The 24291-nt window shown below is 40.4% G+C and overlaps 1 protein-coding gene and 1 long non-coding RNA gene across 3 annotated transcripts in view; one reads left to right on the top strand and one right to left on the bottom strand.

Annotated features, from left to right (window-relative positions):
- The window catches only part of KCNB2 (potassium voltage-gated channel subfamily B member 2), a 203210-nt gene that overhangs the window by 132049 nt on the left and 46870 nt on the right, over positions 1-24291 (top strand). The window lies entirely within an intron of this gene.
- LOC138783159 (uncharacterized) overlaps positions 16653-24291 on the bottom strand; it is a 75597-nt gene continuing 67958 nt past the window's right edge. For both annotated transcript variants that reach the window (XR_011361643.1, XR_011361644.1), the window contains exon 4: positions 16653-16933. This is a non-coding gene — a long non-coding RNA (uncharacterized lncRNA). The remainder of the gene's footprint in view (positions 16934-24291) is intronic.

Genomic DNA, 24291 nt, shown 5'->3' with positions numbered 1-24291 from the left:
AGAAGCTACAAAATCATAAAAAAACCATTTCCTTTTTAAACTGACTACTGGAGCTCTTTAAAGGGGATGTTTGGTTTCAGTTCATACAGGGTATCAATTGTACAATGATCATTATGTGGTTTTCTATTTTACCCTTATGTATCAGTTTTTAAGGTCTCTTCTTGTGCATGGAAATTTCAATGATTAAGACTCTTGAATGATGGTTTATCAGTTGAGATGAGTGAAACTCGAGCACGCTTGGGTCCGTCCGAGCCTGAGTATTGGGCATTTGATTACTGTTGGTTAAAGAAGGTTGCCTGGAAAACATGTATATAGCCCTACGCTATAGTCTATATCCATCGTTTCCAGAACTCCCTAGGGCTGCATCCAACTTCTTTAGCCACCAGAAATCAAATATCGAATTTCTTAAGGCTCGGGCGGATGGACCGAAGCATGCTCGAATTTCTCTAATTTCTTATTATAGGCATGTTTAGTTTTTTCAGCCAATTTACCTACTAAAAATGGGTTCCTTTAGGAAACAAAAAGGCAATTTTTTGTATATTTCAGCATTTTATACATTGTACCACACAAGAGGACAGCACTATTATGTGCCATGAGTGTTGAGAAAGAAAAAAAGTTCATGGTGCTTTATAGCAAAACCAGACCAGGACCAGTGATAGTCCAGCACCATGGATTCTGGCACTATACACAGTAGTAATCATGTATCTGATATTATATTAGATGTTTTCTTGGAAACCCTTATATGTTGGGTATTCTTCACATTCCAGACCCATCGGATACCATTTTCCTACTAATCAGATTATGTATGCTCTGTAGGCTCCATACAATGCCATTATTCACACTAGTTTTATTACAGCCGTTATTTGCACTTAACATCTCTTCATTATAGTGTTATAGATTTCCTTTTTATTAATTTATATAATAAAAATAATGACTGTCAGGTCGCGTTCCTTGCCATGGATGACAGTGCAGTGTTATTAATTTTACATTGTGCCTTTGGGTTTTTTATTTCTTGGCTTTCTGCTGCAGCTGAATTCTATGTTAACACTTTGCCAAGTTATTCTTGTCATGTTGTTATATAACTTCTGAAATAAATCACTGACACACGTCCAAAGCTTTCAGTATTTACAAGGAGATATAAGTAATGTGAAAGTGGCGGCAGATAGGTCACAGATGCAATATAACGTGCATTGGGGAGCTTATAGGTTGGTTAATGGCATCACAAATCTTTTGTCCTGGATAAATTATGGAAACTTTACCTAACATTCATTCAGATTAGTAATATACCATTTACTCATTATTTTTTTTAATAATATAATAAAATAATATCTGATCCTAAATCGCAGTCTGTTTGTAGTCCAGAGCTGTATTCACAATTCTGCTGGCCAGAAGATGACATGCTTATTGTGAGACACACCGTTAAAGCTTCTGTAATTTGGTAGTACAGTTTGTTTGTAGATATGTAGTACATAGGATAGAGAATAGGGTTTAACAGTCACTTATTGAAAAGCCCACTGCAGCAGTACAACCTCTGCTCTGTGATTTCAGCGCTGAAGCCTACAGAATTTTTAATCTCTGAACTAGAAAACGTAGCAATGTGTGATCAGGGCACGATAGGTAATGTAGTGGATTAGCAAGATTTTTGGAGTTTACTGTGTTTAAAAGTAGACATAGGGCCCTATCACACCCACCGATTATCGGCCGATAATTGTTTGGTGAAATAATGACTGTCTTTTAAGACCACGATCGTCCGACAGGTTGAAAAATCTTGATCACGATAGTGATGGTATTCTGCACATAGTCCCATGCAATAGGAGTGGCAGTAGTAGACCGCTGCCCCCTTCAATGGGCCGCCCAGACAATCTAGGGATGGTCCAGGCAGCTGCGGAAGGGGCTGCCTGCACACCAGCTTCCCCAACTCCTCCCCAATTGCTGATTGTGCATGAAATAGCACAGACAGCAAACGGAAAACGAGAAAGCGTACACGTGCAAGTCTTATTAGAGCGACTCTGTACCCACAATCTGACCCCCCCCCCCCCCCAAACCACTTGTACCTTCGGATAGCTGCTTTTAATCCAAGATCTGTCCTGTGGTCTGTTCGGCAGGTGATGCAGTTATTGTCCTAAAAAACAACTTTTAAACTTTTATCCCGGTGCCCTACGGGAGTATCTGTGCCCTAACTTTGCACCACCCCTCCGTCCCTCCTCCCCACCCTCTTCATCATAAGGAATGCCATTGGAACATTTTCTCCATGCTGAACATTGCACAGGTCCTTAATGATCCAGCCCATGTGCCGTGCTGACACAGGTAAGGAATAGGAGACAATCTGCCTGGCACATTCCTAATGATGAGGAGGGTGGGGAGGAGGGACAGAGGGGTGTGCCAGCCTAATGCATACACAATTTAGGCAACGGCTGTTGGGCACAGGGCTGCAAGTTTAAAAGTTGTTTTTTAGGACAATAACTGCATCACCTGCCGAACGGACCCCAGGACAGATCTTGGATTAAAAGCAGCTATCTGAAGGTACAAGTGAATTGGGGGGGGGGTCAGATTGTGGGTACAGAGTTGCTTTAAGCCCAGTTTTTAATTTGGTTTTGACAGGGAAGGCTGGCAATTGTAGCCGCCTTTCTTCCTTAAACATTTTCCCCATATATATACACTCACCGGCCACTTTATTAGGTACACCTGTCCAACTGCACGTTACCACTTAATTTCTAATCAGCCAATCACATGGCGGCAACTCGGTGCATTCAGGCATGTAGACATGGTCAAGACAATCTCCTGCAGTTCAAACCGAGCATCAGTATGGGGAAGAAAGGTGATTTGAGTGCCTTTGAACGTGGCATGGTTGTTGGTACCAGAAGGTCTGGTCTGAGTATTTCAGAAACTGCTGATCTACTGGGATTTTCACGCACAACCATCTCTAGGGTTTACAGAGAATGGTCCGAAAAAGAAAAAACATCCAGTGAGCGGCAGTTCTGTGGGCGGAAATGCCTTGTTGATGCCAGAGGTCAGAGGAGAATGGGCAGACTGGTTCGAGCTGATAGAAAGGCAACAGTGACTCAAATAGCCAACCGTTACAACCAAGGTAGCCAGAAGAGCATCTCTGAACGCACAGTACGTCCAACTTTGAGGCAGATGGGCTACAGCAGCAGAAGACCACCCGTTACTAGCATGGTGTACCTAATAAAGTGGCCGGTGAGTATATATATATATATATATATATATATATACTGTATATATATATATATGTTTATCACACCCAATGATGACCATTTTATTGACATACTATAAAACGGAAGGAATAACTACTGCATTTGCCCCTAATTCACAAGGGTCTATATGGTCGAAACCTGAACCTACCGTACAAATACAATAAAGATTGCTTTATCCGTGTTTACTTCTGTACTTCTCTCCTTATTTTTTTTTTCGTATTGATTTTCTTAGGTTCTGTGTTTTGTCATCTTCTTCTCGTCTTTTTTTCAGCCGCATTTTCTCCCATATGGCAAGCGCAAAAAAAAAATGAATCAGATAAGAAAGGCTGCTTCCATTTCCGAGCTGCATTGACAGCCATTACAGCCCAAATACAGATAAAAATAGAACGGGAGTTAGAAATACAGACATAGACAGGCACCCACTGAATCTCTGCATTGTCCTATACAGTTGGCGAGGATGTGCAGCTCTCCGATTCCTCAGAAACAGCTGCAACGTTGCCTATCCTGGTTGTAGGTGATCATAATCATATCCACGTCTATTGCCAGCAGGGCTTTGTGACAGTAATTATTGCCTAGTAAAGACATGGCCCTGTAGACAAATGAATGGCTGCCACCTAATAATCACTGAAGCCTGACATCATTGAAACCACCAGCAGAAATAGATTGTGCACCTTGTACTTAACATGAAATACAGGGTAAAAATACACTGGAGAAAAAAAAAAACTTTACAACCTAAACACCTGCAAAGATAAGAGTCGAATACTTAATCACACGATGATCAGAACAGGCAGCGCTACAGCCCATAGGTCATGCTCATCCGGGCCCTGGTAATGAGAGGCTATAAATAATAAGTCCGGGATTCGGGAATGACTGCTCAGAGCCATAGGTGTTATTCCCACCATGAAGCTCTGTTTATTATTAAATTCATTTTTTATGTTGTTAAGCGGACATAAAAGGGAAGAAAAGCTTAAAGGGATGGCACTCAGCAGCCGGATTTCAGATAAAAGTCATCTACATAAGAAAGCAAAGCTTTTAAAGCATTGCTTCAATACTGCTGCTGTAGACGGGAAAGAAAAAAAATCAGTACATTAATGAAAAGACCAAAGCGCTCAGAATGCTACGGGAAATCTTACTGCTTACTTAATAATGTATAAGAGCAAAGACTGGACTAGTCAAATAGCAAATTATTCCAAAAACATATATTCCTACCGGATCGCCCGAAAATTACTGATAAGAGGATAGCAAAGCTTTTTACGCTAAACAAGTTCTAGACTTTAAGAAGCTTTATAGTTGATGGATTTTGATTTTCAGCAGAGTTCTTGTAATCTCTGGTGAGAACCAAAGATTCAGTACTTAAAAGGGTACTCCGGCCAAGGTTACTTTGTACGGAGCTCTGCCAAAGAAAGTGTGTCGTGGCGCCACGGCGTCTCTTGCTTCAGGCTGAGCCATCGTTCTCTTCAGACATATCGCTGTGCCGTACTCTTGTGATACGCAAGACTATGGCTCTGTTCTGTCGGCTGTACTTTCACAAGAGTATGGCACAGCGCTGTGTCTGAAGGGGAGGGTGGCACAGCCTGAAGCAAGAGACGCCCACTGCAGATGATGGCACAGGGTGACGGCGCTAGAACACAGCCAAATGTGACGTCACACTTCCTGCGGCAGAGCTCCCTACAAAGTAAGACTTTAATTCTTAACGTTCACAAACTAGGTCTATCCATTTCGTAAGGGGTTCTCCAGTGTTAGAAAAATGTGGCTACTTTCTTACTGAGACAGCACCACTCTTGTCTCCAGTTTGGGTGTAGGTTTTACAACTCAGTTCCATTGAACTGAATGGAGCTCATTTCCAAACCGCACCTGCACTGGAGGCAAAACTGGAGTCATACTGTCTCTGAAAGAAAGTGGCCATGTCATGAGCAGGTTCAGCATGGGCAGACATTTCTATGGGTGCCATATTACAAAACTTAAATACACAAGTCTATAGTATGGCCCTGTGCGTGGACCCTGAAAGGGAGTCATAATGTAGTATTGTTTATATCAATTAAAAGCTGCTAAATAGTCAAGCAGTTCTTAAAGGAATTTTACAGACAAAAATGATTAAGGCTATGTTCATACACCGTCAAACAGCCATTTGTATTGGACAGACGTCATTTAATGGCAAATAACAACCCCTGTTATTCCTAAAATAATGGCCATTATTTACCATTAAATGCTGGATGTCCAATAAAAACGGCCGTCATTTCCGCGGGGGTTTGAACAAAGCCTTACACCTAAATGGTGACACCAAATCAACTGTTTTGCAGAGCTTCACAGTCACATCTAAAGTAAATGGTGGCCAAGGTGCACTAACCAGGCATACTCACTATGTCTGGCCATGGCCCCATTCACAGCATAGAGCTCACCATGACAGCCCTGCTCCTGTTAGCCCATGAATATTGGGGCTACTATTCATTAGGAGTGGGGCAGATAAGAGCACTGATCCCTTTGTGCCACTACTTTGGCATCTAACATGCCCTTACCCTTTCTTTACCAATATATCCATACATACATATATACATATACATATATCAAAAGATTTTTATTTTTACATTTTATATTTTACATTTTCCATAAAATATCAGTATACCTTGGCCTCAACTATTGAAAAGAGCAGACGACCACTGTTAATACATCTGGGTCATCATTTGTGAACCATTTCAAATAGTCCGGCTGAACATAATGGACAAGCGCAGTGTGAACCTAATCTGAGTTTATTGATGTCGTGAATCATCAAGGGTTTATGTTCAGGAAAAAAAAGGTATCCTACTATAATAAAATGATCTGGAACATGTTCGACTTCAAACTTTTCTGATCTTGGTACAAACCCTTCCACAACCAGCCAAATCGAAAACAATCCCGAGAGATCTCCAGCTTTGGATGAATCATTATTGTTTTGCTATAGACGGCTTGGGTCTTGGGAATATTTTGGTTTTCTTAAGATGAATGAGTAGGCTGGCACAATATGTACGCGTCTGTGTCTTTTCAGCCGTCATTCACCTTTTTCAGTCACATTTGAATTGGCATAAATTCCTCTATTTAATGATCTGAGTCAAATATCAAACACATAATTAGCTTCTGACACGCTGAGTAACACTAATCCTAAGGAGAAAAAAAAGGCCATTACAAGCTATTTTAGAGCCTGGCAAATAAAAATTAAATCATTATGTAATTAACCCCAAACCATTATGCCAGGTGACAATGTGTGTTCTTTCTCCAGCTCTCAGTTTACGCTTGTTGCCCTTAGGAGGCATGTGTGTGCGAAAAGCCATAGGGGACAACAGGCTGTTTATTTGTAGCAATAAATACTTGATAGATATATATAGGGCTCTCGTATTTCTCTCCATTACAAAGCCACCTTAAGGCCATGTTCACACACTGAACAACATGGCTGTTGTTTTCAGTCTTCAATCATTTCCATTGAAGTTTATGGAAACAGCGTCCTTTAGTTCCCACAATGCATAGAATAAGGGACGTTGTACGCAAATTAATCTTTGGGATATTTATTGGTGGACATTATTTAAAGTTATTCACACACTTTTTTTTGTCCATCTTTTTACCGTCTTTTCAACGAAATTCAATGGACCCTTAAAAATAGCCAGACCCAAAAGGGTGTTGAAAGCGGCCATCATTCGACCTAGGGAATCTGTCACTAGGTTTATGCCGCCTTAAATGAGGGCAGCATAAATTAGTGACAGAAATGCTAAACAGATCGGTGTATTACTTACATCAGTCTGGTTAGCAGTTCTCCTGATATGCAGGAGAATAGGATTCTTGCCACACCCCTACCCCCACTGCTGATTGGCAGTTGCCTGACAATACACAGTGTGGATAGATAACTGCCAATCAGAAGCTATTGGGCGGAGTTTTCTGCTCCTGAATAATGAGGACTAGTGGGCTCATGCACATAATGGAAAGGACTACTTATTGTCCATGTTATTCAGGAGGATATCTTTGGATCAGCTGCACAGAACAATGTCAGTGATACATCATTCTGTTTAGCTACTCTGTCACTACTTTATGCAACCCTTAAATAAGACAGCCTAAACCTGCTGACAGAGTCTCTTTAAATGATGTACCAATGGCCATTATTGCAATGACATCCACCAAAGTATGTTAAATATGGCCGTTATTTGATCAAATCACGTCTGTTGAAAGTGTGTTGTGTGAACATAACCTCAAACTTATTAATGTGTAATCTAGTACCTACCCACTTTATCTCCTTTTGTGTCCTCCATCAGCACTGTAAGACTATATTTAACATATCAAAACACATATAATACAAATCTGTATAACTTTCTGACACCAGTTGACTTGAAAAAAAAAATTCTCCGCATGGTCTAAGTACCTAGCATATAAAAAATGGATGGAGATTGAAAAAATCTGGCTAGCCCCTTTTCATCCTAACTCCTTTCTCTGGCACCCCTCCCCACCTCGGTCCACCCATTTACGTTTGTTAGGCCCTATCAATTTCACCTTGCACATATGGTCCACGTGCTCCTCCAAGTTTGGGTTGCTGTCTAAAGCCTCGCCTCTTCAGTCTTTTCTTCTCTTTCCTGCTTTCCAGCCTGGTTCACAATCCCACACCGTTCAGCTGTGGGGCACTAAAAAGTTATTTCAATTCGCAGACATTGTAGATCCCATTACCCGTACCCTGTCTCCATTTAATAAACTAGTAGAAAGGGCTGGCCTGCCGTCCTCAGAACGTCTCGCCTGGGATCCCTCAGGGTTTTCGAAACCGACTGCCTTTGAGCAACTGGTGAGGTGTGGTACCTCGACTTCCGGCCTGATATCAGATATTTACCGCATACTAAACTCACCGCTGGGTGGCTCCCAGGCCAGACATTGCTACATGGATAGATTGGAGGAGGTGTTGGGCAGACAGTTTTTGCCGGAGTGCTGGGATGTGATTTGGGACAGGGCGGCAAAGTCGTCCATATGTACCACGTATAAAGAGTCATATTACAAATTGTTAATGTTATGGTACCATACACCAGAACTCCTCCATAAACTGAACGCTGCCATCTCTCCATTGTGTTGGAGATGTCTGAGTGACACGGGTTCACACCACCACATTTTCTGGGCTTGTCACGCCATCAGACCATTTTGGGGAGAGGTCTGCAGGTTGGCCTCCACGATACTCGGTGCTGCCGTTCCCAATGAACCGGCGGTCTGCCTATTGAACTTATTTCCCAAAACTTTCAGGAAAAAACAGACTAAACTACTGCTGACTATCCTAATGGCGGCCAAATCCTTAATTGCACGACACTGGAAGCAGATGTCCCCCCCTTCCCTACATTGCTTACTGGCTAGGATCAGAGAGCTGCGTTCGCTAGAAAAATTAACTGCTTCCCTGAATAACACCATAGACAAATTCGAGTCCATATGGTCGCCATGGGATTCTTTTGATGTAACCTCCTCTAGGAGTGGACCCTAGACCCCTTCCTTTGTTCTCTTCTGTACAGGGGTGGATGTGGGCCCGCCACCGTGTGGACAATAATTATTGTACACAACTTTTTTGTGTTTATGGTTACCACCTTCTTATTCTTCCCTGCCTCTCTTTAAGCTCATGCGATGTTTTGTTTTATTGGCTAATAGTTCGGTGACCATCATTTGAACTCCTTTGTGTTCCTGACAGATGCACTACATTTTGAGGTTGTTCCCCCCTTTTCTTTCTTTCTCTTTTGCATTGTTTATGCCTATGTCTATCCTTGTTTAAAATGGAAAAAAAAAAAATCCCAATAAAAATTACAGTTATATATAAAAAAAAAGAAAAAAAAAATATCTGGAGTACCCTTTTAATTAACATCTAACAATTAAGCTTAGACAATTGTAAGCAACTTTATACATGCATCTTTGTTTTCAACATATACTGTACATTAAATGTATAGATTTATATTTTTATGTGTTTTTATTGGTCTTTACATAAAAACGTTTGCATTTCCAATAGACTAGAATGTGAAAAAATTTAGGTATATGGTTTTTTTTTTCAAAGGGACAGAAATGCATGATATGCTACACTATTACACCCCAGAAAAGGCTTACACAGATGTAAAGAAGGTAAACACAGTCAAAAAATAGCCTACAGTTAGTCTCTAATGAATACATTTTTACACAAGATTTCATAGAGTAATAAACTTTATTTAAAAACAAAAACCACATTGTGTATAAATATATCACAGGCACAAATATATAAATAAGTACAAAGTACCAATTGATCTGTACCTACATAGGAAACTAACCACAAAAAGGTGAAATGTCACAGTCCAAATGTTGCATTAATAAGGTAGTAAAGTGCATAAATAATAATAAACATAACATATATTTAAATAACAGTGGAATAAGGAACATTACTATAAACTTTATATAATAGTTAAAAAACAAACATGAGAAAAGAACTATACAAAACTGTGCTTTACCCCCTGAAGAAGCCATTGGGTGAAACATGTCAGGGTCTGGAATGGAATTCATGGTCATGTCCGAATATAAGCACAAATATTTGGGGTATTTGTATAGTTCTTTTGTTAAACACTATATATTCTACCATGCATTTCTGTTCTTGTGAGAAAAAAAAAATCATACACATACTTTTTTAACAATTAGAGTCTATTGGAAAAATATGGAAATGTAAAGCATTATGTTTCCATTTTAAACCTTTTTTAAGTTCAAGCATGTACAACAAGGAGGATTGAATTGAATTTTACAGCTTTCTTTACAAAGAATATACTGTACAGGAAAAAATGCGTCCTTTTGTTTGTAAAGACCCATAGAAACATATCAAAATGTAAAGCTTGACTATAAGATAGATAGATAGATAGATAGATAGATAGAGATGTATGCATAAAGTATGTTTTTCATTAAAAATCTTCACATTTATGCCCAAAATACATTAAATGTGCACTACTTTTCCACCTTGGATTGACAGTGGCCTTAATCTGCTATTTGGATAGTTGCCTTCTCTATCCTCATTATTGATAATGAGTCTAATTAATTACATTTTATTAAGGTACACTATAGAGTAATTCGCTAAAGAGGTTTTGCACTGATATACTGTAGCCAAAAGTGCAGAATTCATTAAAAAGTAATCGCTATGGAAAAGAGGCCACGTAATGCTACATTCAAATATTGCATCTGCAGTAATACATGCGCTTTTGGTCATGTACAATAGTAATATATTTAATGTGCACTTAGTAATATAAGTTCAGCTTAATTTCTTAGGATATTTAAATCCAATCCCAGACATATAAGGAAACATTATGATTTGTCGGGGGCTAGTTAAGCCGGCCAGATGGACCACGTAAAGTACTTGGGCCACATATTACACAATGGAGCCATAAAATTAATCTGTAAGTAAATGAGGTTTGTTAAGCTGCATAAAGAATATATGAGATCTGTGTATTTCTGAGATTGAAATTTGTGACAAGATATGATGGCTTGGACAGTATTAGAAAAAAAAGAAAGAAATCAATTTCTGGTCGGAAAATATCCTTCACTATATATTGTAAGGCTTCGGCTTCAAGGAATGCTTCATGTGATGTGTGGCTTTTGTTTGTGATGTACAAAAGAAAGAAGGTCATTGTTTTGTTTGGGAGTCTTCTTGAGTTCAGGACATTGCACCTTGTAGACCTTCGTAAAAAAGGCCTCAGGCGGAGGATCAGTCATAATAGAGCCAGCCGCGAAGGAAGACATTGTTGGCAAAGGTGCCAATCAAGAGTATAGTTGATCTACCGCTGAAAAGACCTTTACAGAATGGGTTGGAAGTAGAATGGAGGGTCAAGGAAAGAACTGCGCACTGTATATTAACAAATGTCAGCCACCTTTATAGTTCATCCATAAAAGAGAATAATCGGACAGTCCCTTTTATGATATATATATAAATATATATGAAAGAAACCTTACGATTATGTGAACATATATATATATATATATATATATATATATATATATATATAGACATAAAAGAGACTGTACGATGTGAATATATATATATATATATATATATATATATATATATAGACAGAGAGAGAGAGTCTATATATATATATATATATATATATATATATATTTATATATTTTTTCACATCAGTGCCAGATGTCCTATGGCCAGACAGAAAACTCACCGGTGACTAAATGAGTGATATGCAACTAGAAGTCTATTACATAGAACTATAAATGTAACGTCAGAAATAGCACCACGAGAGTGGGAAGCATTTTATTTGTTAAAAATAGCCGAGCTTAAGCATACCATTAGTTAGATCAAGTAAATGGGTAGAAAAGACGATTTATTACCAACTAAAAATAAAACCCTCATTGCGACACATAGGAAACGCGTAAAATAAAATGGAAAATAAAGAAGCCACTCAGAACGGATGACATATAACCCGTGCTCGTATTGATTGGAGATCCTTTTGTCTGTGAAAAGTCTGGCTATGGTTACTATGGTAACAGTCTAGGCCACAGTTACTATGGTGATAGTCTGGGAAATCTGCCATGTTAAATGCTGTTACTGATTTAGTTACGTTATTATTGGTGTAGAGCCAGCTTTGCCACAGCCAGGAGACACAATATAAGAGAAGTATAAAGACAAAGCAAGGCTTATATGTGCACGAGTCTGGCATCAGGATTTGGTGACTGTCTATGCCAACTAGGAAACAGGCTATAAAGAGTGAGGTTAGAAAAAGTTTGTTATAGACCACATGAAAACTTGGGTCCCCAGACTTTTGGGTAAAATCTCCTTTACAGTATGGTATTGGAGCGCATTGGAGAGGACCATCCTTTAACCCCTTAATGTCAAAGCCAATTTTCATTTTTGGGCTTTTGCTTTTTCCACTTTATGTTTAAAAGGCCATAGCACTTGCATTTTTGTTCACCTACAGACCCACATGAGCCCTTATTTTTTGCGACACCAATTGTACTTTGCAATGACAGACTTTATTTTCCCATAAAATATGCTGCGAAACCGGAGAAAAATCATTTGAGCTGTCAAATTGAAAAAAAAAGGAATTTGTTTTAATTTCAGGGAGTTTCGTGTTTACGCCGTTCACCCTGGGGTAAAACTGACTTGTTGTGCATGTTCCTTAAGTCGTTACGATTACAACAATATGTAACATGTATAACTTTTATATTATCTGATGGCTTGTTAAAAAATTCAAACCATTGTTAACAAATATATGTTCCTTAAAATCGCTCCATTCCCAGGCTTATAGCGCTTTTATCCTTTGGTCTATGGGGCAGTGATTTGATGCAACCAAAAATGCGCAATTTTGCACTTTGGAATTTTTTTGCGCTTACGCTGTTTACCGTACGAGTTCAGGAATGTGATAAATTAATAGTTCGGGCGATTACACGCCCGGCGATACCAAATATGTTTATTAAATTTTTATTTATTTATAAAATGGGAAAAGGGGGGTGATTTGGACTTTTATTATGGGAGGGGGCTTTTTATTAATAAAAAAACATTTTTACTTTTTTTTTTACATTAACTAGAAGTCCCCCTGGGGGACTTGTATATACACAGCACTGATCTCTCATAGAGATCAATGCTGTGTATATACACAGCAATGATCAGTAAGATTGATGATACATTGCTTTGGCCTGCTGCAGGCCAGTGCAATGTATTGCCGAGCCGAGATCAGTGTCATTGCGATGCTGAGGCCTGGCACGGGCAGAAGGATGGATCTCCAACCACCCCCCACGTGATCGCATCGCGGGGGGGAGATAAGACCCACTAGACACCAGGGACGTACGGCGCAAAGCCTCTAAATGCAGCTGTCAGGTTTGACAGCTGCATTTAGAGGCTTAGCCGGTGCGGCAACGGGACCCATGCCAGCTAATAGAGGCGCTCCCCGGCTGCAGATATCAGCCAGGGGCGGCGCCGTTCAGAGTGGGGTGCTGGCAGGACCCCTCTCTGAACTCCCCCCGCGGCACCATGACGTATCAGATACGTCATGGATCACAAAGGGGTTAAGGGGTTCTCTTATTTGAAGCATGTTCTGCAAGGAGCGACGTGGAGGCAGACAGGTAATGCTGGATTGCTGAGGCAACCACCTGACTCCTAACAAATCCTGTTCATCAGTAAAAGTGTACACTCTCCTAGCTACACTGATGATGCTCCAAATTAGTTGCAGAGGGTTCTGGGTGTCATCTGGAGAGCTGGAAGAGCTTGTCATCAGTAGAGCTAGGAGAACATGTCATCAGAAGAGCCAGGAGAGCATGTCATTAGAAGACCCAGAAGAGCATGTCATCAGAAGAGCCAGGAGAGCATGTCATCGGAAGAGCCAGGGGAGCATGTCACCAGAAGAGCCAGGACAGCATGTCACCAGAAGAGCCAGGACAGCATGTCATCAGAAGAGCCAGGAGAATATGTCATCAGAAGAGCCAGGAGAGCATGTCATCAGAAGAGCCAGGAGAACATGTCATCAGAAGAGCCAGGGGAGCACGTCACCAAAAGAGCCAGGAGAGCATGTCATCAGAGGAGCCAGGGGAGCACATCACCAGAAGAGCCAGGAGAGCATGTTATCAGAAGAGCCAGGAGAGCATGTCATCAGAAGAGCCAGGAGAGCATGTCATCAGAAGAGCCAGGAGAGCATGTCATCAGAAGAGCCAGGAGAGCATGTCATCAGAGGAGCCAGGGGAGCACATCACCAGAAGAGCCAGGAGAGCATGTTATCAGAAGAGCCAGGGGACATGTCATGAAGTGAGCTAAATATCTAAGTATCAGGGTGGACTGAGCACCAGTGCTGTACACATCTATTGGATAGGTCAAAAGCTTGCCACATCCATTAGAAGGCTCGTATGGCTAACAGCTATCTCCCAAAATCCACCTATACACAACCTCAGCTGAACCTATGTTGTTCTGAATGGGTAAAAGAGAGTAAGGGTCCTTTTACACATACAGATAAGTTACTCTAACATAACGACAAGTCATGATTTTTTTCTTCTAAAGGATAAACGCTAGAGATGAGCAAACCTCGAGCATGCTCAAGTCGATCCGAACCCGAACTTTCGGCATTTGATTAGCGGTGGCTGCTGAAGTTGGATAAAGCCCTAAGGCTATGTGGAAATCATGGATATAGTCATTGTCTGTATCCATGTATTCCAGACAACCTTAGAGCTTTATCCAAGTTCAGCAGCCCCAGCTAATAAAATACTGAACGTTCGTGTTCGGATCGACTGGAACCCGAACCCGGTTCTCTCATCTCTAATAAACACCTAGATGAGAAGATAAATCACTATTAGAGATGAGCGAACCGGGTTCGGGTTTGAGTCCATCCGAACCCGAATGTTCTGCATTTGATTAGCTGGGGCTGCTGAACTTGGATAAAGCTCTAAGGTTGTCTGGAAAACATGGATACAGCCAATGACTATATCCATGTTTTCCACATAGCCTTAGGGCTTTATCCAAGTTCAGCAGCCACCGCTAATCAAATGCCAAACGTTCGGGTTCGGATGGACTCGAGCATGCTCCAGGTTTGCTCATCTCTAATCACTATGAAAAGTTGTTAATGCGTTTAAAATTACAAACCTAAATATGATCGTAATTGTGTTCATATGTATATTCTGACTGATCATAATTGCGGTCATATCTATATACTTTGAAAGATGAGCATTTACACTGAAAGACTTGGGAACAATTAACAATCATTTTGAGCTCGAAAGATGCTATTAACGACATGCAAAAAAATTTTCATTTGTAGTTTGATCGTTGCCACCACAAGATTATCACTTAAATTTGAACAATTTAACGATTATTTGCCTGATAATTGTACCATGTAAAAGGCCCTTGAGACGCCACCAGACTCCTCTGGCAGCCGCTTACTTCCCTCCTGGACAAACAGATTGGCATATTGAAATCTATCATACTTGGCCAAATCCATAGAACCACAGGTTGAAGACTGCTGCAGGTCCAAGAAAGTGGCTTAATACTTTTGCCATCATTTTTCCTTGAAGGATCTAGGAGCCTTCACAGATTTCTTTACAATGTCTCCTTACAAAGCTCTAAAGCCTGTGTTCAGCTCTCCCAGCTGCCTCTAAACATAGCTTTTTTTAAAGTTTCACTGACCCTAAATGACTTGCGATGTGTTAGTCACCCTTCTTTATTGCTCCTTCGCACCCAATGATCTTTAAATTATAGTTTCAAGAGTCTAAAGGGGTTATCTGCAAGTAAATATGTAAATGTAACATTTTTCTCCGCATATACCTCTTCCATAGTTATACGGTATATAAGCTTTACTGGCATTTATAAACATAGAAAGAAAAGCTAAATGAAAGCATCCATCAGCCATTAAAATGTTATTCTCATGACACAAGGCCCATAATGCTGTTCATTTAGTGGAGTTAATTCGGAACGTCTGTCCCTAGTAATAACCTATTTGACCATTTACACAATGCATAATGCATAAATAACATATTTTAGTTATTCATTCAGGACATGAATAATATATAAAAGGTTGTTTGAGAGAAAAAAAGCGCTTCTTATTATGAATAGATCCATTTAATTTAACATATGAAAATGTAGCAGTCTGCATTGTCTGTCTGTCTATTTATCATTTTGTCATTAATTGCTGTATAGCACCATTCATTTATAGCATGCAATATGAAATAAGGAATACTAATACAATATATAACATAGGAACCAATGATAAAAACAAGTAAAATTATCAACATACAGAATAACAACCTGGTACATACAGCGAATCTATCAATTAAATTGTCTATTAGAGATAAGGGAACCTCGAGCACGCTGGGCTTCATCCTAACTCGGACACTCAGCATTTCATTACCAGTTGCTGGAGAAGTTGGATACAGCCCTATGGAGTCCTGGAAACATGGATACAGCCAGAGGCCATGTTTACGCAACGTAAGTTTAGTATTTGCAACGACGGCCGTGATTAATAGGGACCTAAACTTCCAGTTAGAAGGAATCCCAGCCGGAGGCACAACCCTGACATGTCACACAATGGATTGGGATGTGGGTGCACACAGATGCAGTAGCGGCTGAGACCATCTTCACTGACACCGGACGTTCTGTGACACGGCCGGGTCACAGAACGGTCAGCGTCATACGACACGTGAATGTGGCCATAGGCTGTATCCATGTTTTTTTAGGTAGCCTTAGGGCTGCATCCTCGGAGCTGCAGACATGGCAGATAGAGATATAAAACAAATGATACCTGTCTCATAACTGGTGCTGTTTTCAAAATGATAAAATCATGTTTTCCTTCCAAGCTCAGGTGTCATAGGGGAGGAGCAAAGCTGCAACATGCAAGTCTCTACCCCTCCCCCATCTCTGCCCTGCAACTAATATCCATCATGCAGGGCTGCAAAGTTTCACAACAATATAAATGTAGAAAAAAAAACGTAAACCAATTATATTTTCTTTTTCAAGAAATTATTTATTCATCGGAATACCCCTTTAACTACTTAATCGTGGAAAAGTGGGGTGGTTGGATTTAGCATGCTGAACACAGCTCAGGTCTGCTGGAGTTTTAATTCACCACGTTATAATATGTATCTCTTTTATTCAGTCCAAACAGATGATGTGCAGATATTTACTACATATTCAGCGAATGCCCTTGAATGGCTTTCAATTCCTGATTATTGTGTTGCCATCTTTTCTTCACCATTGTTGGAACAGGGAATCCCTTAAGGACCTGTCTATGGTTCATATGACAGAATGTTCAGAACTAGAAAAAAAAAAATCAGATGATTGATTATCGCACAGAGACAGTCACTGAATCTGGTGAATAATTTTATTGCTGCTGGATAAACAAACATTTGCAAACTGTTAAACCATTAAGTGTTACTGCAAAACCACAAACACACAATGGTCTTCATCCCTTACTGCCAAGTAATATATTTTCTGCACTTATTTATGGTTACTCCTTGAGTGCCCTTCACTGCATTATACAGTAGGTCAAACACTGTCTTCCGTTATACACTATTGTCCATATACATTAAAAAGGGTCTGTCATCTCTCTTGACATGTCCACTTCAGTAAATGCTTGTTTCCCTATGAAAGAACAATGTTTAAACATCTGGTTTAAGAACACTGCATTGTGCCATTTTGTTATTTCTTCTGGAAATCCATGATTGTATTGACTAGTGTTGATCGGCATTGCCAAATGTTCTCCAAACCTGAATACTCAGCATTTGAATTCTGGCGGCTGGAGAATGCCATCCTAAAGAGTCTGATAGTCATGGAGTCCATGTTTTCCTGGCAGCTCTATGGCGGTACTCAACGTCTCCAGCCATCAGGAGTCAAATGCTGAGTGTTCAGGTTCGGAGAACGTTGCCAAACCAGAACATGTATAGCACCATTCATTTATAGCATGCAATATGAAATAAGGAATACTAATACAATATATAACATAGGAACCAATGATAAAAAAACAAGTAAAATTATCAACATACAGAATAACAACCTGGTACATACAGCGAATCTATCAATTAAATTGTCTATTAGAGATGAGGGAATGAGAGAACAGTTTGGCAAGTCCGCTCAACACTAGTATTGACTGGTTGTTACCATCTCCCTTGTCCTTGTCCCTAGACAATCTGACAACTGGGTATGGAAAAGATGTACAAGATGTATGTTAATTTATAGGGAATAGAAGTTGCTGAATCAGATATGTCAAGAAATTAAAAAGTTCTGCATTTTCACAATGGCAACCTCTTTCTAAGGAGAAGCCAGTGCAAACATCAGCAGATTGCCACTGGGTCTAATTTACTTAGCTGTTATTACCAGTGAAGCCAAACTAGGAAAGTTGGTCATTCAAATGAATTGGTGTCAATGTAATGCATGGACACAAGAGCACAAGAGGTGCACAAGAGCACAAAGAGGTTCACAAGAGCAGGAGCTGCCCTTTCAGGACGACTTTCTATTATAATACAGAAGGTAGTGGTGGTGGTCGGCACATAGAGGACACATCTCTATTAAGTCCATATGCTTTAATAAGGCATATTGGGTTATGGGTTATGCTAACTTAAGTTATGCCCTATTAACTGAACAGTGGATAGCCTAAAGTCTCTGAAAATGGAAGACAGATGTCCCCCGAATGAATGGATTAGCAGTGCACAGGGTTCTATTCATTCTCTATGGGGCTGCTTTGTTGAGCACTGCTGGAATTTGCCCCCTGCCCCCTGTATCATAGGTGGTTCTTGTGGTTGGGCCCCCACAAATTAGCTAGTAATCCCCTTTCCTGTGGATAGGGGATAACTTTTAATGTTGAAACAATAGCTTTAAGGCATATGGTTCATGTCACTAGACACCTTTTAGTGGAAATGAAGCTGAAGAATGCAGATGTAGCAAACACCATGTATACAGCTGGACCACTACTCTATATGAGTATTGCATGACAATGCACTAGACTATCTCTATATTATACTGTTCTGTGGCTGATACTTAACTAGAATGTCTGCTCATTCCTCAGCTCCACATCTGTGCTTTACAGCTTACTGACTTGTACGATAATTACAAAACACAGATATTGTGAATGTAATACATGCAAGTGGAAAAGATGTATGCCTATAGAAAATCCTGCCACCAGGGAAACTGCAGTATCTTTTAATAGAATGAGAAAAAAAAATAATTGGGTCTGGTATATCCTAAAAGCCCTAAGCAATTCCTTGACTTATTCTTAGATGTTTCTTTGCATTCAGCGGAGAACTGATCTTGTGCATTTTTATTTAAAGCAACTTCCCAGACTCCCCGTAACAAAGGCTCCTTCCCATCAGAATATGTGGTGGCATTACCTGATAGTCATCGGTTTCTTACTGGTGAAGAATAGTGTGGAGTGGATCTGTCAAATTGTCCGCGTTCGGCAATGTTTTCTGAACTTGAACACTCAGCAGTTGATTCTCTGCGGCTAAAGAAGCTGGATGCCGGGCCTAGTGCTGCCAGGAAAACATAGATGCAGCCTAGGGCCATATTCAAATGGGGTATTAACATTGGCCGTTGTTTGATACAGCCATGTCAAACAACAACCGATGTCTGGCATGTTCACCTAGCTGATACTGCGGTGTCAGCCGGATGAACATCACTTGATTTCGTTAAGAATGTGGGCACAGTCGGGTGTGCCTGCACTCCAATTTGCCATTGACCACAGTGTTAAGTAAGGCCAGGAGCTGTACTTTACACTGTGAGCACAGTCTGTTCTGTACGGTCGCTGTTCATTGAATAGCGCCCATACAAAATAGACCTGTCAATTATTTTGTGCGGCCGCAGAGAACACCGGCTATAGTGTATACACTATAGCCGGTGTTCCATACACTCCAATGGAATTGAATCAATGCAATGGAATCAAATGCCAAGCATTCGGGTTCAGAGGATATTTCCAAACCCAAACAGCATATCAGATCCACTACCAAGGAACTAAAAGAAATTAGTTATCATCTATACTTATTGATCAACAAAGTAGCTTTAATCACTATTACAGTGCTAAGTGCACGTCTTTTTTGGGGGTAAAGTTCATTTAGCATAATAATAGAAACTACTCACCGAGGCTGAATTTCCATTAAATAGCCACCAGTCGTAAGGAAACGTCCTACTGGATCGATATGTGTTAAAATAAATTTTCCCAATCACAGCACAACCAAGCACAGAGGGGATTTGAGAAGAAAGTCTTCAGCAAAGTTTGAGCTTCTTACAAAGCCTATTATGCTTGTTGAATATTGTGTCCCCTTTACGGAGCCTAAATAGAGAGCTGGCTGTTCCTTATTGCAACTCGTTGTCATGCTGTAGGCAATTTTCTGCATTACCATACAAATTTCTTTCAAATGCTAATGCATGAGTGCATCCCTCCGAACGGTTAATCACCTTCTGTTCACTCTTCACATTTGCCATGCACAATATTTTAGTAATTATATCTGCATGGATGCAAAGTTTATCTGTATTGTAAAACACTATTAGGCCCTGTTCCCACTGCATATAACACAGGACGTTCTGTGACCTGGCCAGGTCACAGAACGTCCGGTGTTACTGAAGATAATCAGTACCGGCCGGATGATCTTCATTTCTAGTTAATTTGGATGCGGGTGCACCGCATCCCGATTCACCGCTCCATTGTGTGAACTGACATGTTCAATGAATAGCGGCCACAGTAAGTCATGTCAGTTTTTCCTGCGGCCGAATGGAATCCTGGCTGGAGCGTATACTATGGGGGAGATTTATCAAACATGGTGTAAAGTAAAACTGGCTCAGTTGCCCCTAGCAACCAATCAGATTCCACCTTTCATTTCCCAAAGAGTCTGTGAGGAATGAAAGGTGGAATCTGATTGGTTGCTAGGGGCAACTGAGCCAGTTTCACTTTACACCATGTTTGATAAATCTCCCCCTATGTGTATACGCTCCGTCCGGGATTCCATTCATTCCAATACAACGTATGTTTAGTATAAATCACGGCCGTTGTTGCAGATTGCAACAACGGCAGTGATTTATGCCAAACATACGTTGTGTGAAAATGGCCTAAGTAAGGCAGTGTTTACACCACAGTTTTTAAATACAATGAAGGTCAATACATCTTTTTGCCCGATGCATAGTGAATTGTATTCAAATATTTATGTATACTATACCATTGGATCTTCGTTTTGACTTTTATACTAAAAAAAATGTATAGGTTCGCTTACAGGTGCAAATATCATATATCAAGCACATAGCCCTGCAGTCACTTTAAACAAATAATAGCAGAGGCTTGCATTGTACTGAAGACTTCACTAAATTACAATGTCGCCATTTGTCCAACAAGGCAGTCAGTGAAATATCTGACCTGCCAGGGCTGCCTGGTTTAACTGGAAGTGTTGTTATTGAAGAATGTCCAGGAGCGTAAAATGCTTTGTTGATATATATGCTGTAAGAATTGTCTGTGCTTGGTTCCAATAGTGTTGATCGACCTTGAAAATGCCTCATAAAGTAACATCATTTTGTAGCTGCTGTCACCTAAAGGAGTGGGAACGTGTTTTTTGGAGTTATGTATCATGCTTCACCATCTAATGAATCTGTGTGGTTGACTCCAGGAGAACATTAGAGCAATGGTCTTATCCATAATTTGAGCTAAGCCCCCTCACTTTCAGTTTTAGGCTATGTTCACACTACCTAAAAGTACGGCCGTTGTTGCCACCAGCAACAACGGCCATACTTTGTACGCTAAAACACACTGCCTTCTCTTCTATCGGATCCCGGCCGGAGCGTAAACACATGGTATACGCTCCGTCCGGGATCCCACGCGTCGCCGCAAAGAACTGACATGTCAGTTTTCTGCGGCCGCAATTCAGTGAATTGCGGCCGTAGGAAGACCTGTCAGTTCACACAATGAAGTGAGCAGCTCCGGCCGCATGCTTCATTGTGTGCTATGAGGAGTTTTGATGCGGGCGCGCGCTGATGTGCCTGCATCAGAACACTGCGGTGCGGAAAGATCATTCGGCCGGTACTTCAGTACCGGCCAGGATGATCTTTGCAGAGACCGGCCGTTCCGTGACCTGTCCGGGTAGCGGAACGGCCGGTCTCTTACGCCATGTGAACATGGCCTTAATCTGAGAGTTTATATGGGAAAGCCCATGCTTCCAAAGCGCCTTTCTGTTTCGGCATGACTGTGGCCCCATGCACAAAATGAGGTCTATAAAAATTGATAGCTAAGTTTATGTGGAGGAAACATAGAAACATAGACGATTGTCGCAGAAAAAGAGCACCTTGTCCATTTAGTCTGCCCTTTTAGTATTTCCTTTCTTATTATCATAGCATAGATACCTGTTTATCCCAGAGTTACATTTAATTATTATAGATTTACGTACCACATCTGCTAGACGTTTGTTCCAAGCATCTACTACTCTTTAAGTAAAACAATATTTTGTGTTGTTTCTAAACTTTTTTGTGTTCATTTTTTTTTTCATTAAAAACACTTGTCTTCTAAACCGCATTTAGTCCAGATGATACAGATTTAGATCCTTAAAAGGTAACTATCATTTAGGGACCACGGCAAGATACACTATAAAGAGTCCGGCAGGTGGACGGTCCTCTAATGACATGAGCAGGCTACGAGCACCGTTGACTGCATTGTAATATACTTCTAATGCAGTCTACAGCACTTCCAGGAACTCCATCCTTCAGCTGCAGCACAGGAGGACTGCGCACCTACTGGATTTTGTTAAGCATATCCTGTTGTCCAAAAGTGACCGTTACAGTCTTTCCTGATATATTTTATGCTTTTTGTAGCCCGTCTTTGGCCAACTTAGAATATTCACATCACAATTTTATATGAAGAATCATTCCTCCTTCCCAAGATACCACCTCATCTCTTTCTGTCCCAGGTATTATCTCTTCCATATTCGCTCTAGTATTATCTACCTTCCCTCCTCCAAGTATAATCCCTCTCTTACTCCAAAATATCACCCCCAGGTACTATTTTTCACCTTCCCTGCCAGTATCATCTCTTCTTATTCTCTATGTATTCCTACAGTATTATAACGACTCTGAGCACCGCACATTATGTGCTTGATATTCATGAGCACCAGCTCCCTCTGCACACCGTCTGCTGAGTGGCAGTTGTTTATCTATACTGTGACTATATACTGTGTATAGGCAGACAGCTGTCAATCAGCAGCTGGATAACAGTGGGAGTGGTGCAGCACAAAGTCCATTCTCAGGAGGACGGCTGACCAAAATAATGTAAGAAATACATTGTTAAGTTCAGCATTTCTTTCACTAGTTTATGCTGCCCTCATTTATGGCACAAATTATACAGATTCCCTTAAAGCCAACTTACATTTGGTCCATCTTGGTCTGAACACTCTAATGCTACGTTTACACGGAACGATTATCGGGCGAATTTTCGCGATAACGATCGAATTCGAACAATAATCGTACATGTAAATGCGGCGAACGATCAATAAATCGTTCATTTTGATCTTTTAACATGTTCTTAAATCGTCATTCGTAAAAAAATTCGCCGATCGTTCCGTGTAAACAGTCGTTCACAGATTTTACCTATGTGTGACTAGGCTTAAGCGATTGCAAAACGATCGCAAAACGAATTTTTTGTACGATATATCGTTCCATCTAAACGATCGTTATAAAAAAAAATTGTTACTTCGAAATCGTTAATCGTACGATCGGGCCAATTATCGCTCCGTGTAAACTTAGCATAAGGGTTCATTTACACAGAAAGATTATCTGCCAAAGATTTGAAGCCAAAGCCAGGCATGGATTTGAAAAGAGGAGAAATCTCAGGCTTTCCTTTATGACCGGATCTCTGTTTATAGTCTGTTTCTGGTAGATAATCTTTCTGTGTAAATTGACCCTTAGGCTATGTCCTTTTTTAATGACGGACACAAATAATGATCATTAACATAATGTTCAATTGTCATTTGCCATTATAATGACGCTCGTGTAGAAAAACAGCTGTAATTTTTACATGGTGGGAACATAGCCTAAAGGCGATAGACAAGTCAGCAACTGTTTTCTTCTTTCTCTTATCGATCTTCCTAGAAATCCTTTTAGCTTGTATTGACAGTAAGCTCATCGGCAAGAGCCACAATGCTTTATTATGCCAAAAAGTGATAATTGCCTTTTAAACTGCACATAACATTGATGTATAGAAGAGGTTGAAATTGTGCCGACCACATTAATAGTTACACGACTACACTTTAGAGTGTAAGTTTATTAGCAAACGGCTCTCGGTTCTAATTTCTAGAACGATATTGGGCTATAAAAACCACTTTAGATGGTTATAAATGTGAGAACAGGTGGTTTGCTGAGAAAAAACAAATCCCTCTGAGGTTTTTCTGTTGCTACAAGTACAAAGAAATGCCAGCATGATACATCTATACTGGCACACCAGGCAGTCCATGACTATCCGTCGGTGCCCTCTTACTAATAAAGCGGTTATGGAGGCAGTTACTCATAGAGATGCACTGATGTACACAAGACTTGTCATGATGCATGCCGAAATACAGGCAGGCCAATTTAATAATCTCTGTTGATCAGTCAACATCCAACAGGCCTATGTCATCAAGTATACATAAGGTTATTATCCAGCTAAAGTGCCTGCGC

This window comes from Dendropsophus ebraccatus, chromosome 2 (genome assembly GCF_027789765.1).
Source record: "Dendropsophus ebraccatus isolate aDenEbr1 chromosome 2, aDenEbr1.pat, whole genome shotgun sequence".
Lineage (NCBI taxonomy): Eukaryota > Metazoa > Chordata > Amphibia > Anura > Hylidae > Dendropsophus > Dendropsophus ebraccatus.
The sequence above is the reverse complement of the archived record's forward strand: the minus strand, read 5'-3'. Positions and strand labels throughout refer to the sequence as shown.